General features: G+C 49.3%; 1 non-coding gene across 1 annotated transcript; it reads left to right on the top strand.

Annotated features, from left to right (window-relative positions):
• The first annotated feature begins 1429 nt into the window (after nucleotides 1–1429).
• Nucleotides 1430–1563, top strand: LOC118995600 (small nucleolar RNA SNORA42/SNORA80 family). Its single transcript, XR_005068313.1, has one exon. It is a non-coding gene; the product is annotated as a small nucleolar RNA SNORA42/SNORA80 family (small nucleolar RNA).
• Nucleotides 1564–14390: the final 12827 nt, after the last annotated feature.

Genomic DNA, 14390 nt, shown 5'->3' with positions numbered 1-14390 from the left:
GACCAGAGCTCTGCCCAAATCACACCCTGGTCCCCGCTCTGCGGCCATCGCCGTCACTGTCTGAAAGATGAGGTCCTCATCCCTGACTCTGCTTCACTAAGTCAAAGCTCAAAGCCGGACGCAGATGGATCTTCCTGGCTGAGCCTGGGTCGGTGGCTGTCCCTGCCCCAGTTTCCCAGGAGTAGGGAAAGGACATGGGGGCCATCTCAACAGCTCCCCTTAAGATTCTTCCAACGTCACCTCCAGGCAGCCTCCCAGGTGACCAGTGCCCAAGGCCTTGGTCCTGAGGGCTTTCCCAGGTCTCATCACCTTTCAGAAGAGATGACATGTTCGTGGCAGCTGTGTCACAGAAGCTGACTGGGATTTTGGAGAGGAAATGTGGCTTGGCGGGGTGGGGGGCACTGCCAAGCGTAAGGTTTGGTTTATACCATTCTGAAGTTCCGGCCACCAGTCTGTCCCACCTGCGGGCGACTTCTGCAGGTGGCGTGTCAGTGGTCCTCTTCACATCCGTGCTAGACCTCTGCTTCCATGTCTTGTAACAAACATGCTGCCGATGTTTTGTCCCCCCTTTTTTAATCAGAGGGGTGGAGGATACTTTGCCAACGTGAATACTGGATAAGATGCCAGGACACGACGTGGTTGTGATGCAGCAGCAGGAACTTGCTCAGCTGGATGCGTCCTTTTTTTTCTCCCTCTTCCTACCAAGAATCGGGGGAAGGAACCGGACTCCCCTTTCGTTCAAGCGTCACCTTACCACCCTACCGCTTCCCCTGGCACTTACAGTGGAAACTTGCCGCTTCCATTTCTAGCTCGATATAGAATCTACTTGCATTTTGGCGACCAGTGCAGTGTTTTTTTCCTCCGCAAGGTTGGGTGGTGTGCTCTGCCCTGGTTTCTGAGGTCTCATGTTCACCACGGTGAGCCAGGCCTCCTTTTTACCCCTGTTTTTTTTTTTTTCTTCAAAGAAGAGCAAACGAAGGCAGGTATCTAGCAAAGGTGCCCCAAATGCCAAAGCTGTTGTCCTCAGAGTGTTCCTGACAGTCACCTGCATCAGCAGCCTCTTGAAGGGCATGTTAAACATAAAAGTCACGAACTCCCCACCAGCCCTACCCTCGTCAGTGTCTTTGGCAGCAAAGCCAAGGATGCCGCATTTTTCATTCATTCCCAGGTGACAGGTGTGCTCTGTCATTTGAAAACCACTGGCCCAGATGGGCTGGAGGAGTCAGGACAGTGACGGGGTTTGAAGTCTCGGTCCTCAGTCCTCTCCTCCTCCCGGAAAGTGAGGGCAAAGGCAGGCAAAGGGCAGCCAGCGAGCACTGCCTAACAGCATCTCCCATTTACCCCACAAACATTTGGTGATCATCTGTTACATGCGAAACCGTGCCAGAAAGTATTCAGAACCTCCTCAATCTAAAAGTTGCGTCAGGACACACGGGTTTGGATTTACGGCAGGCCTGTCCCCCTGGGTCTTTCATAGGGCCCCATGCCAGGGCAGACTGTGGCCTTGAACTCTCATCTGGCCTCCATCCGTAGGCCACAGGCGCCGAAGCAAGTTACCCAGTGGAAAAAAATAAATAAAAATTGCATTAGGCCTACTGGTTCTTTTTTCTGTCGTCTAAAATGAGGGAGCCGAATAAATGGAGTTGGAAGGTCTTCTAGTTCTAGTTCCTGTAATTTGTGAAGTGGGTGGATTCAGCCGTGACTGCTTCCTAGGCACTCTGTAAAACACGAGGAAAAATGTTCAAACGCACACAAGAAGGCACAAAAAATAACTTAACAGATAACCATGTGCAAACACCAATATTGAACAAACACACTTCCACATGTTGCAACAGTTCCTCTGTGCATCTTTTTTAAATCGAGAAATCTTTATAAACAGCACCGGAGTCCCCCCACCCCCCGACCAACCCATCTCCTCCTTCCCTTCCTTCCTCCCCAGAGTGACTTGGGTGGGGCTGGGGTGTGTCCTTCACCACGGTTTCTGTCACTTCAAAAAAATACTGCTGTTTAGTGTCTATATTTATGTGCCATATTGTGTGGCGGTTCTGTTCCTTTGTAGGGACGTTCCTTGTCTCACCAAGTGCATCTGTATTAACGCAGGCGCGCTGTTTGCTCATTTTGTCTGGTGCGTGGTGTCCCAACCAATGGAGGAGTGCCCCAACAGTTGTTTTAGCCCAGGTCCTTTATGGGTTGACACTTTCCACTGCCATTCCTGGTATTCTGGTGACAACAAATTGCCACCCCTCTCCCCCCATGTCGTGGAGCCCTTTACATTTCCACTGAACTTCTTTCCTATTTTGTAATCTAAAATTCCACAGTGTGTTAATTCTGTGTAAATTAGAATTTTTTTTCTATTTCCTTCTGGTTTTCTAAGTTCAGTTTTCAAGTGTTGGCCAGAGGAGGGGGGGAGGGGAATTCTTCTCCGCCTTTGGATTTTCTAAGTTGGCAGCCCTTTAAGGGTCAGAACTCGCAGCCCGGCGGGGGCACGTCCCCACAGCCCACTCTGCTGGAGGGGACGAGATCTCCATCCGAAGTGTCCTGGCGCCTCGAAATGCCCGGAGCTTTGACTGTGTCAGGTTTACAGACGAGGTCATGAAGAAGCATGCCATTTTGACCTGAAAGGTACTGTATTTCCTTATGGCAAAGTGTCAACTCAACACGGCATTTCTTCATGAAGATGTAAGTGCAGTCTTGAGCCCTAGGCCATACATTTTTTTTTTTTGAGGGCTGGGACCAGGCTCCCAGCACACTGTCAGCACTTTAAAAAATGCTCTCAGGGGGAAGGAAGGAGCAACAGACAAGCCCAGAGGGCCGAGTCTGGAATCTTCCCCGTCCAGATCCTCAGTTTGAAGCCCTACTCCTGAGGACCTGACTCACAGCCGCTCTCTGATGGTGAATGAGAAAAACATGCATTGCTGTTAGCACACTACGTAGGGAAGAGCTGTTCGTCACTGGGGCTCGGCACAAACACACGGCCGTTGGTCCGGGCAGGTGCTGGGCTCGCTTGGCGTCCAGCTTTGTCAGGGAACTTGAACGCCTCTCTTCACTGGGGTGGAGGCTCCGATGGAATTCCAGAAGCAGAGACTTCGTCCCTGAACAAACATTATTGAGTGCCTACGCAGGAGGCGCAATGAGCGCTAGGCCCCGGGGGTACGGGGATGAGAGAGATGGTGGGAAGAATAAACTCGGGGTCACAGCACGAGGTGGACTGGGTCCCGGGACAGGCGGTGGGCGCTGGTTCCCCTGAGGAGGGCCCAAAGCTCATGGCACGGGGTCGGCGAGCACCTTTCCAGAAAGGGTGGCACGTGAACTGAGAGTCGCAAGAAAAGGCTCAGATTTGCTAGGGTTTCAAACTTAAAAGTCTCCCCCTTCCCTCCCGACTTCATGTGGCCTTACAGTTTTCTGTGAGTGTTCGAGCCAGTGTGTGATGGTTACCTTGGCCAGGCCATGGCACTGACCCTGCCCAGCCATTTGGTCAAACTCCAGTCCAGGTGTTGCTGGGACGGTATTTTTTTAAAGGTGAGATTAACATTTAAATCGGGAGAGTGTGAAGAAAGCAGATTCTCTTCCACAGTGTGGAAGGGCCTCGTTCGAGCAGTTGAAGGCCTGGGGAGAGTCCTCCGTCGAGGATGAAATTCCGCCTCCAGGTGGCAGCAGAGGAGAATCTGCCTGTGTCTCCAGCCCTCAGACTCCAGACTGCAATGTCAACTTCCATCTGAGCTTCCCGCCTGCCAGCCTGCCTTGCAAACTCCAGCCAGTTCCCACAGTAGCATGAGCCGATTTCCTTCAATAACTCTCTCTATATATACGTATACCCTGTCTCATATATCCCGTATAACCCTAATACAGAGGGCCTTGTATTCGACCCACAGCGTTGGTAGGCTTGGGCCCTGGCTGTTTGCCTTCAAACAGGGAGCACAGAACACACAGCCTCCGTGGGGAAATACGCCCGGATTCTGCCTGTCCTGCTCCCAGCGCTGCTGCTCTGTGTCTTGGCTCTTATTGGCCCATTAAGTCTGCATAAGCAGACCCCAGCATACCCTGGCCGCCCTTTCCCCGCCCACCGCCTTCATCCCAACTTCAATCCCCATCTGCACGTGGCAGCTGCCGTCAGCCCCGCCCCCCGGGCAGCCAGAGCAGCCAAGGCTTGCATTGGCACATTGCTGACCCTCCGCCCTTCCAGGGACCCTTGGCAGGTAGATCCGGAGGGCATGCCTTGGCTTTACCTGTGCAGGCTTGCATTTTGAGTCTCAGGGAAAATTCAAGACCCTAGGTGTGTGTTAGCACCCCTCCCAGTTTGGTAGCTACCAAGGGCGTTGAGCCAACCACTATTGAGGTTCTTGTTGGAATATATTTTGATTAGCTGTGATTCCTTCACATGCCACTCCTGACTGAAGGGAATAAATCGGGTCTCTTGCTTTCATATCTTTGGTGTTTGGTACAAAGCTTTGAATATAATAGGTACTTGTTAAAATATCGATAATGGACGAGGATAGTCACTCAGTATGTGTCAGCCCGCATTCTAAGCCTTATCTATAATATGCGTATAAACACATCTGTCTATGGAATTCGAGCAGCAAAACCCTAAATGGCATGTGTACTGCTGTCATCCCCACTTTCCAGATGAGAGAACTGAGGCGCATAGAGTGAGATAGTTTTCTTAAATGCAGTAGAAAAGGCTGAATCAAGACTCAGACTCGTGTTCCAGAGGCCACGCTCTGCCAGTATGCTGCTTACATAAACCCTACAAAGCCTAGGAGGACTGGGGTGATGTCAGAGGTCATCTCTCTGCAGCCACATCTGCACACAATTTCTAGGGTCAGAACCGGAAGAACTTGACCATCCCAGCTGGTATTATGGAAAGAGCTCTGGGCTGAGAGTTAGGAGACCTAGGAGCTAGCCTGACACGGGGCCTGTGGGCTGGAGACTCAGTTTCCTTATTTGCAGAGGATCAGATGACATTGGATCAGATGGCCTCTAAGGTTCCTGGTGTGGCCTACATGCTGCTCGAGGCTCTGTCAGCGCTTTCTGGCTCTTCCTTGAACCAAGTCCTGATGGCCGTGGCCTACCGCTGGGAGCTGCTTCTCTGGCTTCAGTTCATTCGCCGTCCCTCTGGGGTGGTTTACATGCCCTCTGGGAGCTGGAAATCCCTCTGGGGATCCAATGAAAGCTAAGGCTCATTTGCTCAGGGGGAAAAAGGGAGATTTTTATAAGCACACAGCTGACACATGGTGGGCGTTCCAGACTCTAAAGTTGTCCATCTCTAAGGTCCCAGCATAAAATCACCTGCACTGTCCAGACAACGAGCAGGACGTGACCGAAGTTGAAGATGGCTGTGATCAAGGATGTGATCAGAGGGAAGGGTGAGCTTGGTCCTCAGGGCGCAGGTAGCAGGGGCCTCACCCTAGTTTCCTAGTTTCTCCAGACGGGAAATCCAGCGGGGCTGGAGGGGGGAGTGTGGCGGGGCATCTCCTGGGCGCCTGCCACCCAATCCTTCTCCTGGGGACCCTTCTGGGAGCAGTGCCCCTTTTCAAGATGTTCCGGGCCCCCTTCCTGGCCAGCCTAGCCCACCAGGGGAATTGCGGAGAGCAGCGACCCTCACCTGCTTAGCTGCACTCCCACCTGACACACCTGGCCTTTTCCAAATGTGCCCCCGCTGTGCACTCCAAGTGTGGCCACTTTCTTTACACGAGGAAGCTGTTGCTTTTTAAGAGGAGACTCACTTAACTCAATACCTTAAGGTCCCTGAGGCCAAGAGATACCCATATAGATAAAACCCCAAGAAGCTCAAGCTTTTAACATAATTGCTTCTAAAAATACTTTTCAGAAAGGCATGCTGAAGTTCAGTGTCATTCTTTCAAGCTGTAGCTGAGTCCTTCTCAAGAACTGTAATGTTTCGATTGTCTCTTATTCCAGTCCTTTCTCCTGGATTCTGCAATGCATCACCATAACTTATGCAAAGGAGGTTATTTTGTCAACCAAGACTTCTTGCCTGTTGTTCCCCCCACGCAGCCCACTGGCTCTTCGGCACCGTGCTCTCCTGGGAGGGACAATGAATCCATCTTTCTGGAGCTGCCAAACCTGCCTCTTTATAGATGAAAGTGCTGTTGTTTGCTATAGAAAAGAAAATGCCCCGGAGAGCTAAGAAACGAATGTCAATATTAGGAGCTTAAGGACCTGTGAGTACACAGGGGACTGGGTTTCCACTGGTGTGTTTGCTCTGGGTTGCTTGCTCTGTGGCTATTCCTGGCTCGGTGTTTGCTGAAGAATATTTGCTGTTTTCTGCAAAACAGGCCATGAACGTGGCTCTAAGTTTTTAAAAGCATAATTATTTGAGGAAAGCCACTCCTGTGGGGGAGTTATGTTTTCAGGAGTAAGCTAGAATAAACAGTGGGGAATAAGGACCTAGGGCACGATCTGGGGACCTATCTTACCCTTTTGTCCCACCAAATACAGGATTCGTGTTAAAATGTGCTGGTTTGGGGTCAGCAGTGCCTGCGAGCATCTCACCCTGGGCAAACATAAGTCGGGCAGAATTGGCTGTTGAATAAACAGGTATCACTGAGATGGAAGTATTACATTAAGCAAACAATATGCTTTAAAAACAACGGTGCTTTCCAGTATTTTTTACATATATAATGCAATATTCAACCTGTCTGTGACAAGTCGTGGCTGAGTTAGAAGCTGTTTGTGGAGATAATGGGAGGCAGCATTGATTGTAGAGTTCCTCTGGCTTTTTAAAATTTTACATTTTTGTTCTCAGTTCTCTGGGCGGAATGTACCTCTTCACTAACCTTCCACGCTGCTCCCTTGAGTAGTCTGGAGAACTAGTGCCCTCTTCTGGACACTCCACTAATTGCAAGGAACCCTTGGTCTGGTTACCAAACAGGCCCTGTCATTGAATTTTCTTGGTAGAGAACACAAAATAAATTATACTATGTTCCATGCATTAAAGGCCTACTTTTATCTTTGAAGATAAAACAGCTTGCTTCGGAATTTTCAGAATGATTTGGAGAGATGAGGGGGCGATCTATTATTTTTATATTGTTTCTTAAAGAAATACGGTCTGAACTTTATAGCCAAAATTTTCTTTTTTTAATCTAATGATTTATTTTCTTTCTCTTCAAATTATTTCAAAATATACTATTTAAAACTTCTTTTCTTAAAAGAGTGGAAACAGGATGAATAGCAAGGGCATCCAGAATATTTGTTTTCAGTAAAAATAGCTGGAACTTTAAGTTCATTTTGAAAAAGAAAAGTTATAGTTGTAATTTTTTTCTGTGGAGTTTGTTTTCCCTAGTGTGCTTACGATGTCTGTAGTAATGTTATTCTGAAATTTTCCCTCCTTTTCCTTCTTGAGAACTTTCTATAGAATTGAACTTTCTTTTTCTCTTGCTCGTTTTTTAAGAAAATTGGTGTTCCTTAACTTTTAGAAGGTGACAGGGTAGTTTTTCTATCTTCCCTGTTGTTTTCCGGGTGTGTGAGTGTGTGAGTGTGTGTGCGCGTGTGTGCGCGTGTGTGCGACTTGCTTTCTGAGACCTCTGGCTCCCCTCCCGCCACCATTCCCATCTGGACCTTCTCCTCCCCGGACTTTGCTGTGTGCGCCCTGCTCCATTCCCACGGCAGGGTTTCCCCGTGGTGTGGAGCTGTGTGCGGGAAGGAAGCCCTGGCTGGACCATTTGGGGCGTTCAAGGGAGTGAAGCTGAGATCCCCTGGACCCCTTGCCTATCTGCCCACTCTTGGACTGGACAGACCCCTCCAGTTTCAGCGGCTCTTCTCACACTGTTCCGCGTGCTTTCCAGGGAGCGCCTTGCAGCAGCGACCTGGGATTCTGTTGTTCGTCTGTCAGTCAAACGCCTGTGCCTCCTCCACGCGGACACCGCCCGCTGTGCAGGCCAGCGGCTGTTGGCGGTTTGCTCTCACTCCCCTGTAGTCTGGGCCTTGTGGCGATGGCTTAGCCTGCAGTTGCGCTGCAAAGGTTATCCACGGGTGTTTGGTTCTGCTACTTAGTTGCTCTTTCTGTTTTCACCAGGGAATTTGGTGTGATCAAAAAACTATGGGGTCACCACTTCCAGCTTTCCAGAGTCCCTCTCAGACCATTTCAGTGACAATGAAACTTAATTTGCCTTTCATTTCGCAGTTAGCTTTGAACTTGGTTCGTTCATATAGTGCAGATTCGGGTTGAGGTTGGTAATCACACCAGGCTTATTAGTTACTTCAAATCAGGGGTGTTCTCCTTCACTCTGGCAAATTAGGGCTGAGGGCTCTGGGCACTCTGGGTTCTCTCAAATCCCGTTTGGCTGTCAGCAGTCCCCAAGGCCAGAGATTCAGCCAGTGCATCTAGGCTGCTGGTGGAGAGCTGAGCAGCACCAGATCACGCATGGTTCATCTTTCCCTGTCCCGTTGCATGTCAACTCTGCACCTTGCCGAGAGGTTCCGTCTTACTGAGAACGTACACCAGCATGCTTTTTGAAAATTTCAGGACCTCCACTCCCATCCAAGTGCTCAATGTCTAGAATCCCACGGGCTCCGGACTCTGTATAAACTCTAGGCATAACCTCAGTCTGGGCTACCTTGCTCTGGTTGCTTGGGACTTGCAGTCACTCGCTCAGCAGGCCTTTCCCGAGTGCCAGCTGCATCACCAGACCCGCAGTGCTGGATGTTAAGAACGTAAAGACGGGTATGATCTGATCTCCCCCTGCAGGGACAGGGGAGAGTGATACACAAATATTCGTGGTGGTGCAGGGAAAGAATGGCTAGAATAGAAATACAGGTTACAGGCGTGCTAGGGGGAGATGCAGAGAAAGAAGCAGCTAACCGTCAGTAGCAGTTTCTATGTCAGAAAATAAAACCCCATGTGTTCTATAATCAAACGTACAAAGTGGGAATGGAATACACAGTTACAAACATAGTTTTTGCATTAAGAAAAATGAGTGGTTTTATTCCTGCCAAAATATTTTATTTGTGTTACCTTTCAACAGCGATGCTGTTTTAGAAAGGTATATATATATATATACACACACACATATATATATACACATTCATACATGGGCACATGTGTGACCCCAGCTATCTTCTTTCACAAGACTTGATAAGTGAAGCTCTAGGCCCCGATGACAGACACCTATGAGGGTTTGCATACATATTCTCTCCCTCTTCACCTGCACTCGTTGGAAAACACTTGGGATTTCCAATATGTCTCCATCATTATGATTTTCAAAAGAGAAAGGAGGTAGGAAAATGGCTGGCATAAACCCTAGACAGCATCGTTTTGAAGCAGCTACTAAAGAAGGGAGGCGACCAGCAGGTGCTTCCAGAATCATAGTGAGACTTTCAGCAAGCATGGCAGGTGGCACTGTCGCTGACTGGGAGGCGAGGCATGGTCCGTGTGCGGAGCAGCGGCACTGGGGACTCACAGGCCCTTCCCAGTAGGGAGACGGGTGGATGTAACTGCCCCAGGAGTCTGCCCCTTGGTTGTGCCAGGCTGGAGGTAGTGTGGGGAACTAAGCACCAATTAAGTTGTGATTTAGAGAAAATGACCCTCGGGCACTCCTCAGGTACACAGAAGAAGAGTTTAAGCTATATACAAAAGAAAAAAGCCAGTTAATCTCAGACTTAATTTTGGAAGATTTCGGCCAGGACACCAGATGACATGCATACTCCTGGTCCTTGTAGCAACCCCAGAAGTTCCCTAGGGCCCAGCTCCTACCTCCCAGCAGCTGGTCTCATTCCAGCTGTTTGGGGACGTGTGATCTGACATCTGAGCTGTGTCAGGAGCTGCAGGATGATGAAGCAGGCAACCCCACTCCCTGCGAGTTACACTATATCTCAAAACCATACATGAAAGTCCAGACGCCTGGGTCTGATACTGCAAACTCTGCTCCTTCTGGCCAATGTCCTCAGCCCCCTGCCTCCCCCTGCCCCCACCCTGCCCCCACCCTGCCCCCACCCTGCCCCCACCCTGCCCAATGCCGGGTCGTGGAATTGCAGACAACTCACAGGATTTTTCGGCGACTGCTACAGAGCATGGCATCAACTCAGCATCAGGCTTGCCAAGTTACAGATAACGAATTCCTGTGTGTTNCTGGCCAATGTCCTCAGCCCCCTGCCTCCCCCTGCCCCCACCCTGCCCCCACCCTGCCCCCACCCTGCCCAATGCCAGGTCGTGGAATTGCAGACAACTCACAGGATTTTTCGGCGACTGCTACAGAGCATGGCATCAACTCAGCATCAGGCTTGCCAAGTTACAGATAACGAATTCCTGTGTGTTTGAAAACTGGTATTTCTCTAAATCCAGTTCTGTTTTGTAAGTCTTGGGGGGGAGTTCTAGATTATTTGCAAATCTGTTTCAATGGAAGAAATAAGGAAGGGAAGTTTTCGAGGGGGAGGTTGCCTCTCATTGCTGTATTGAACTTTAGAGTTTCGGGTTTTTGGGTTTTATTTCATTGATTCAGTGGCAGAGCGTAGACAGGTGCATGGCAGGTGTTTGAGTGAGAGTCACTGGGGATGCACATTTCGGGAGTGAGGATGGAAGGACGCCCGTGGGAGGCTGAGGAGGGCCAGCCCTGAGCCAACTGCCCTCATGAGGAAGGGAGGTGCTCCCCAGCTCACAGGCTCCAGCTCTGGAATGACCCACAGTCCGGTTCTGGCCAAGAAGCACCAACCACAAGGATCATGGGAGCCGGTGTTCTTGGGAGACAAGGGGGCTGCCGTTGGTTGAAAGGGATAAAGCTCGAACAATCTCATTAGCATCAGCATCTTTACTGTCTCCCTTCGAACTGCCTCCTGGGTTTTATTTCATTTCCTGCTATTGTCCTGTGCAGCCCTTATCTGGGTAAGGATGCCCTCCCGCCCTGGCCTGCGGGTTCTGGTTGGTGGCTGGGCCTTATCTAAAAATGACAGATGCTTTCATAACTCAGAGAGCGAAATGCTTCTTTTTTTCTTTTAAACAAAAGCCTTGGTAGCAGAAACACTCCTTTCTCATTTCTGCAGAGCGTCATCGATACACACCGCACCCCTTCCACGTCCTAAAGATCACCGTACTGTGATGGTTGCTTTGCCCCTGAAATGTTAAATGTACTGCAGACTGTCTTGGGTGAACGATAAGAAAGTGTGTTACACTTGAAATCTGATAAATCAAAATCTGAACATACAGAATGGTAAGAATCATGGTACAAATACTATCTCCAGAACTGAATCTTTGTCTTCTCCCTGAAAGGATTTGCCACAAACGTTTTCCAGCAGGTCCCCTTGCACATTTCCGATAAGAAAGAGCACACAGGCCATGGGTACCCAGCCACCTGAGCTCCGGCCTGGCTTTGCCGTTTACATCCGCTGGGATCTGGGATCTGGGTGAGCTAATCACTTTGTGCCCAGCATCCTCATTGGTGCCCTGAGCCTGCTGCTTCAAACTGCTGAGATGGTTGCTTGAGATAAAGTGTGGAAAAAGAATTAGCCCAGGGCTTGGTACAGGAAAGCACTCGGGAAATGTTAGCTGTTATTAGCATATTCAACAACTGATTCTCTCCTCACTCTTCGGGGATGTTATCTATCACACAGAATAACATCTACAGTAGTCTGTCTGTTTTGAGACAGTTGCTGAATTTTACAAACCAGTGAATGCAAGTAGAGGCCACAGAATGGGGATATTTCGCTGAACAGGATGGTTCCCCAACAGCCAAGAAAGAGCTTCGTGATCTCAGCTGCGTCCAGGAAAGGTGGTGATGATGCATGGCTGTTGCTTAGAGAAAGGGCTCGGAGTGATGTCAGCTGTGGTGGCAGGCTCAACCTGAGAAAAACTGGAGAACAGCTTAAGAACTAGGACTTCGGCTGTAGGCGCAGATTTGGGTCCCAACTCTGCCTGTTTTCCTCCTGGGCCTTCTGGGACTTTCGCTTTAAGGATTTGCCCACAAATCCTACGTTGAATAACAGGAGACAAGCCTGGCGAAGAGCAGGTTGGTGGGAATTACCAAGTGTCGGGATGTTGAGCAGCAGTCAACTTGGGGTCCGGATGTTAGAAATCTGAAAGTTTGAAAAACCAGTTGTGAAACTTTTCTAAAAGTTCTATGAAAAAGCAGGTAAAATAGAACTTAAAGAAGATGTCTAAATGACACTCTAGTTTTAATCTGATGATCTTTTAAAATAAATGCCACTTTTTTTCTGCAAATAACAGAGAGCTGAAACCAAGATTTCTTGTAAGATCAAGAGAGTTTATTGATTCAATGGTAACTAAAAATCTCGAGGTACAGATTTCAGGTGAGGTTCGATCTAGCAGCTCAAAAGATGCTGCCTAGGGCCAGTCTTCCCTCCTCTCCTTAGTGCCTTGTATGGCAATGACTTCACCCTCAGCCTCCCAAAGGTGGCCCCAAAGGCAGGTCTGAGATCCCCACTAATGGAAGAATGGTTGTAGCAGCTCCGAAATCGACATTCTCATCTCACACCTTCCAGGCTGAAAAGAATGGTCTCTTCTCCCAGAACTACTGCAAGAAAAAGAAGGCTCATTTCCCCAAGCCCCAGCAAATACCTTCTCTTGGCTTGGAGGCTCTGATTGGGTTAGTGCCCATCTGCGAGCATCCAGGTGACAGAGACACATGTGGCTGTGCCGGCTGGTTTAAGCCCACCAAAGCCCACTCTTGGGACTGGGGGCAGGTTCAATCCCATCCAAGCCAAATTTCTCCTGGAAATTTGAGGTCCTGTTGCCAGGAGGGGGAATAGGCAGATGCCGGGGTAGCAAATAACCAACGTGCACTGCATCACATTTTTAAGAGGGACCACTAAATTCCCATAATTTGTGCTTACAGATTTGGATACTGGGAACAAAGGCAAGAGAAATGCGAATCTGCCACATGATTTTTCCTGTTGAAAAGTCACAATAATCAGAAAGCATTTTAGCACTGGGCACTTTTGCACCTTAGTTCTGACCTGGAAGGGGTGTGTCAAGGTCGGTGTGTCACTGACAGGTAGGTTAGCAACCGAAGGCCAAGGTCAGAAGAACAGAGGGCTTAATTAGTTCCTTAAACAGAGAACGGTCTGGTGCCTTCCTGGCCCTGGTGCCTTCTGAAGAAGGGGCTGTCCCTCCAGCCCAAAGGGCTCTCTGCATTCTTTGGCTTCTGTTAATGTCTCTCCTGATCCCAAATGACAGTGTCCTCTGACTAATACAAATATATGTATACATTTCATGTGTGCCTTACAAGGAAAACCTTGAATTCAAGCCTTGAAGTAAGATAAGTTGCCTCATCTGCAGGGACAAAGGGGTACTAGAAATGCGGGAAACCGGCGGGGCCAGCCAGAGCAGCTTGAGGACTCTGCCTGCGGCTCTGCCTGCGGCTGCCTGCGGCTGCTGCATCCCTCCCCCGTGAGTCCTCTGGGGACACTCGCAGTGGGCCCTGGGCTTCCAGCCCAGGTGAGGGCAGTCAGGATAAGCGGTTGCTCTGATGCAATGGGGCTAAGTGAAAGGTTCCTCACTCCAACTTTCAATTATAGTCTAGGAAAGGATTTAGTGATGGAATTGAAGGCAACCAGAGATCAGCTGGAGTGAGGATGTGCACTTAGATTTTCCAGTGTTTCAACTGCTCTGAGGGAGGGGCTGGTTCATTCATTCAGCAGACACTTACCGGAGGCCCACACGGAACAGGCACTGGGTACTGTGATGGGCACAGACACCGCCCCACCCCATCCACATGGGGCTTATGGTTGAGCACAGAGAAGACAGACAATAACCGGGTGACTATGCAATTCCACATCAGGTCAGGGCTACAAATTAAAAACACAGGCACATGCAGACCCTGTTGAGAAAGTCTTAGATAATCTAGATTTTATAAATTAACTATGTAGAGAAGCTTACAATATAGAACCCCTTAAAATGCTGGGTAAATTATAAAGATCATAATCTTTTTTGTCAGTTCTGTGGAGGTACAATTTATGTGTGATGAAATCCATTGATTTTCATTGTGCCAGTCCGTGAATGTTGACAAACATCTAGAAATCACGTGACCACGACCACAGCCATGATGCAGCACATTTCTGTTGTCCCACCAGGCCACCTTGTGCCTTTTTACTGTCCATCCCTGCGCCTCACTCATTACCATCCCTGGCAACCACCAATCTACTTCCTGTTAAGATAGTTTTGCATGTTCTAGAATTTCCTATGAGTTCAATCTTACAGCATGCAGTCCTTTGTGTTTGATGGAGGAGGTCCTCTAGAGGAAGTGACCACTAGGTGACCCAGGAGCTAGACCCAGTCTGTAGGAGGCTCCTCACCCCCACCCGCCCCTGGAATGCATGCCTGTTTCCCTCCCCAGCTGGAATCTGCGGCAAGGACGAAGACTGGAGACAGTCATGTGTTGTTGAGACCATCTGGGTGGTATACATGACTGAAGCCAGTTAAGGCC

The sequence above is a fragment of the Sturnira hondurensis genome, unplaced genomic scaffold (assembly GCF_014824575.4).
Source record: "Sturnira hondurensis isolate 20B ecotype Veracruz unplaced genomic scaffold, ASM1482457v3 Scaffold0010128, whole genome shotgun sequence".
Taxonomy (NCBI): domain Eukaryota; kingdom Metazoa; phylum Chordata; class Mammalia; order Chiroptera; family Phyllostomidae; genus Sturnira; species Sturnira hondurensis.
Note: the sequence above shows the minus strand (reverse complement) of the source record. Positions and strands in the feature narration are given on the sequence as shown.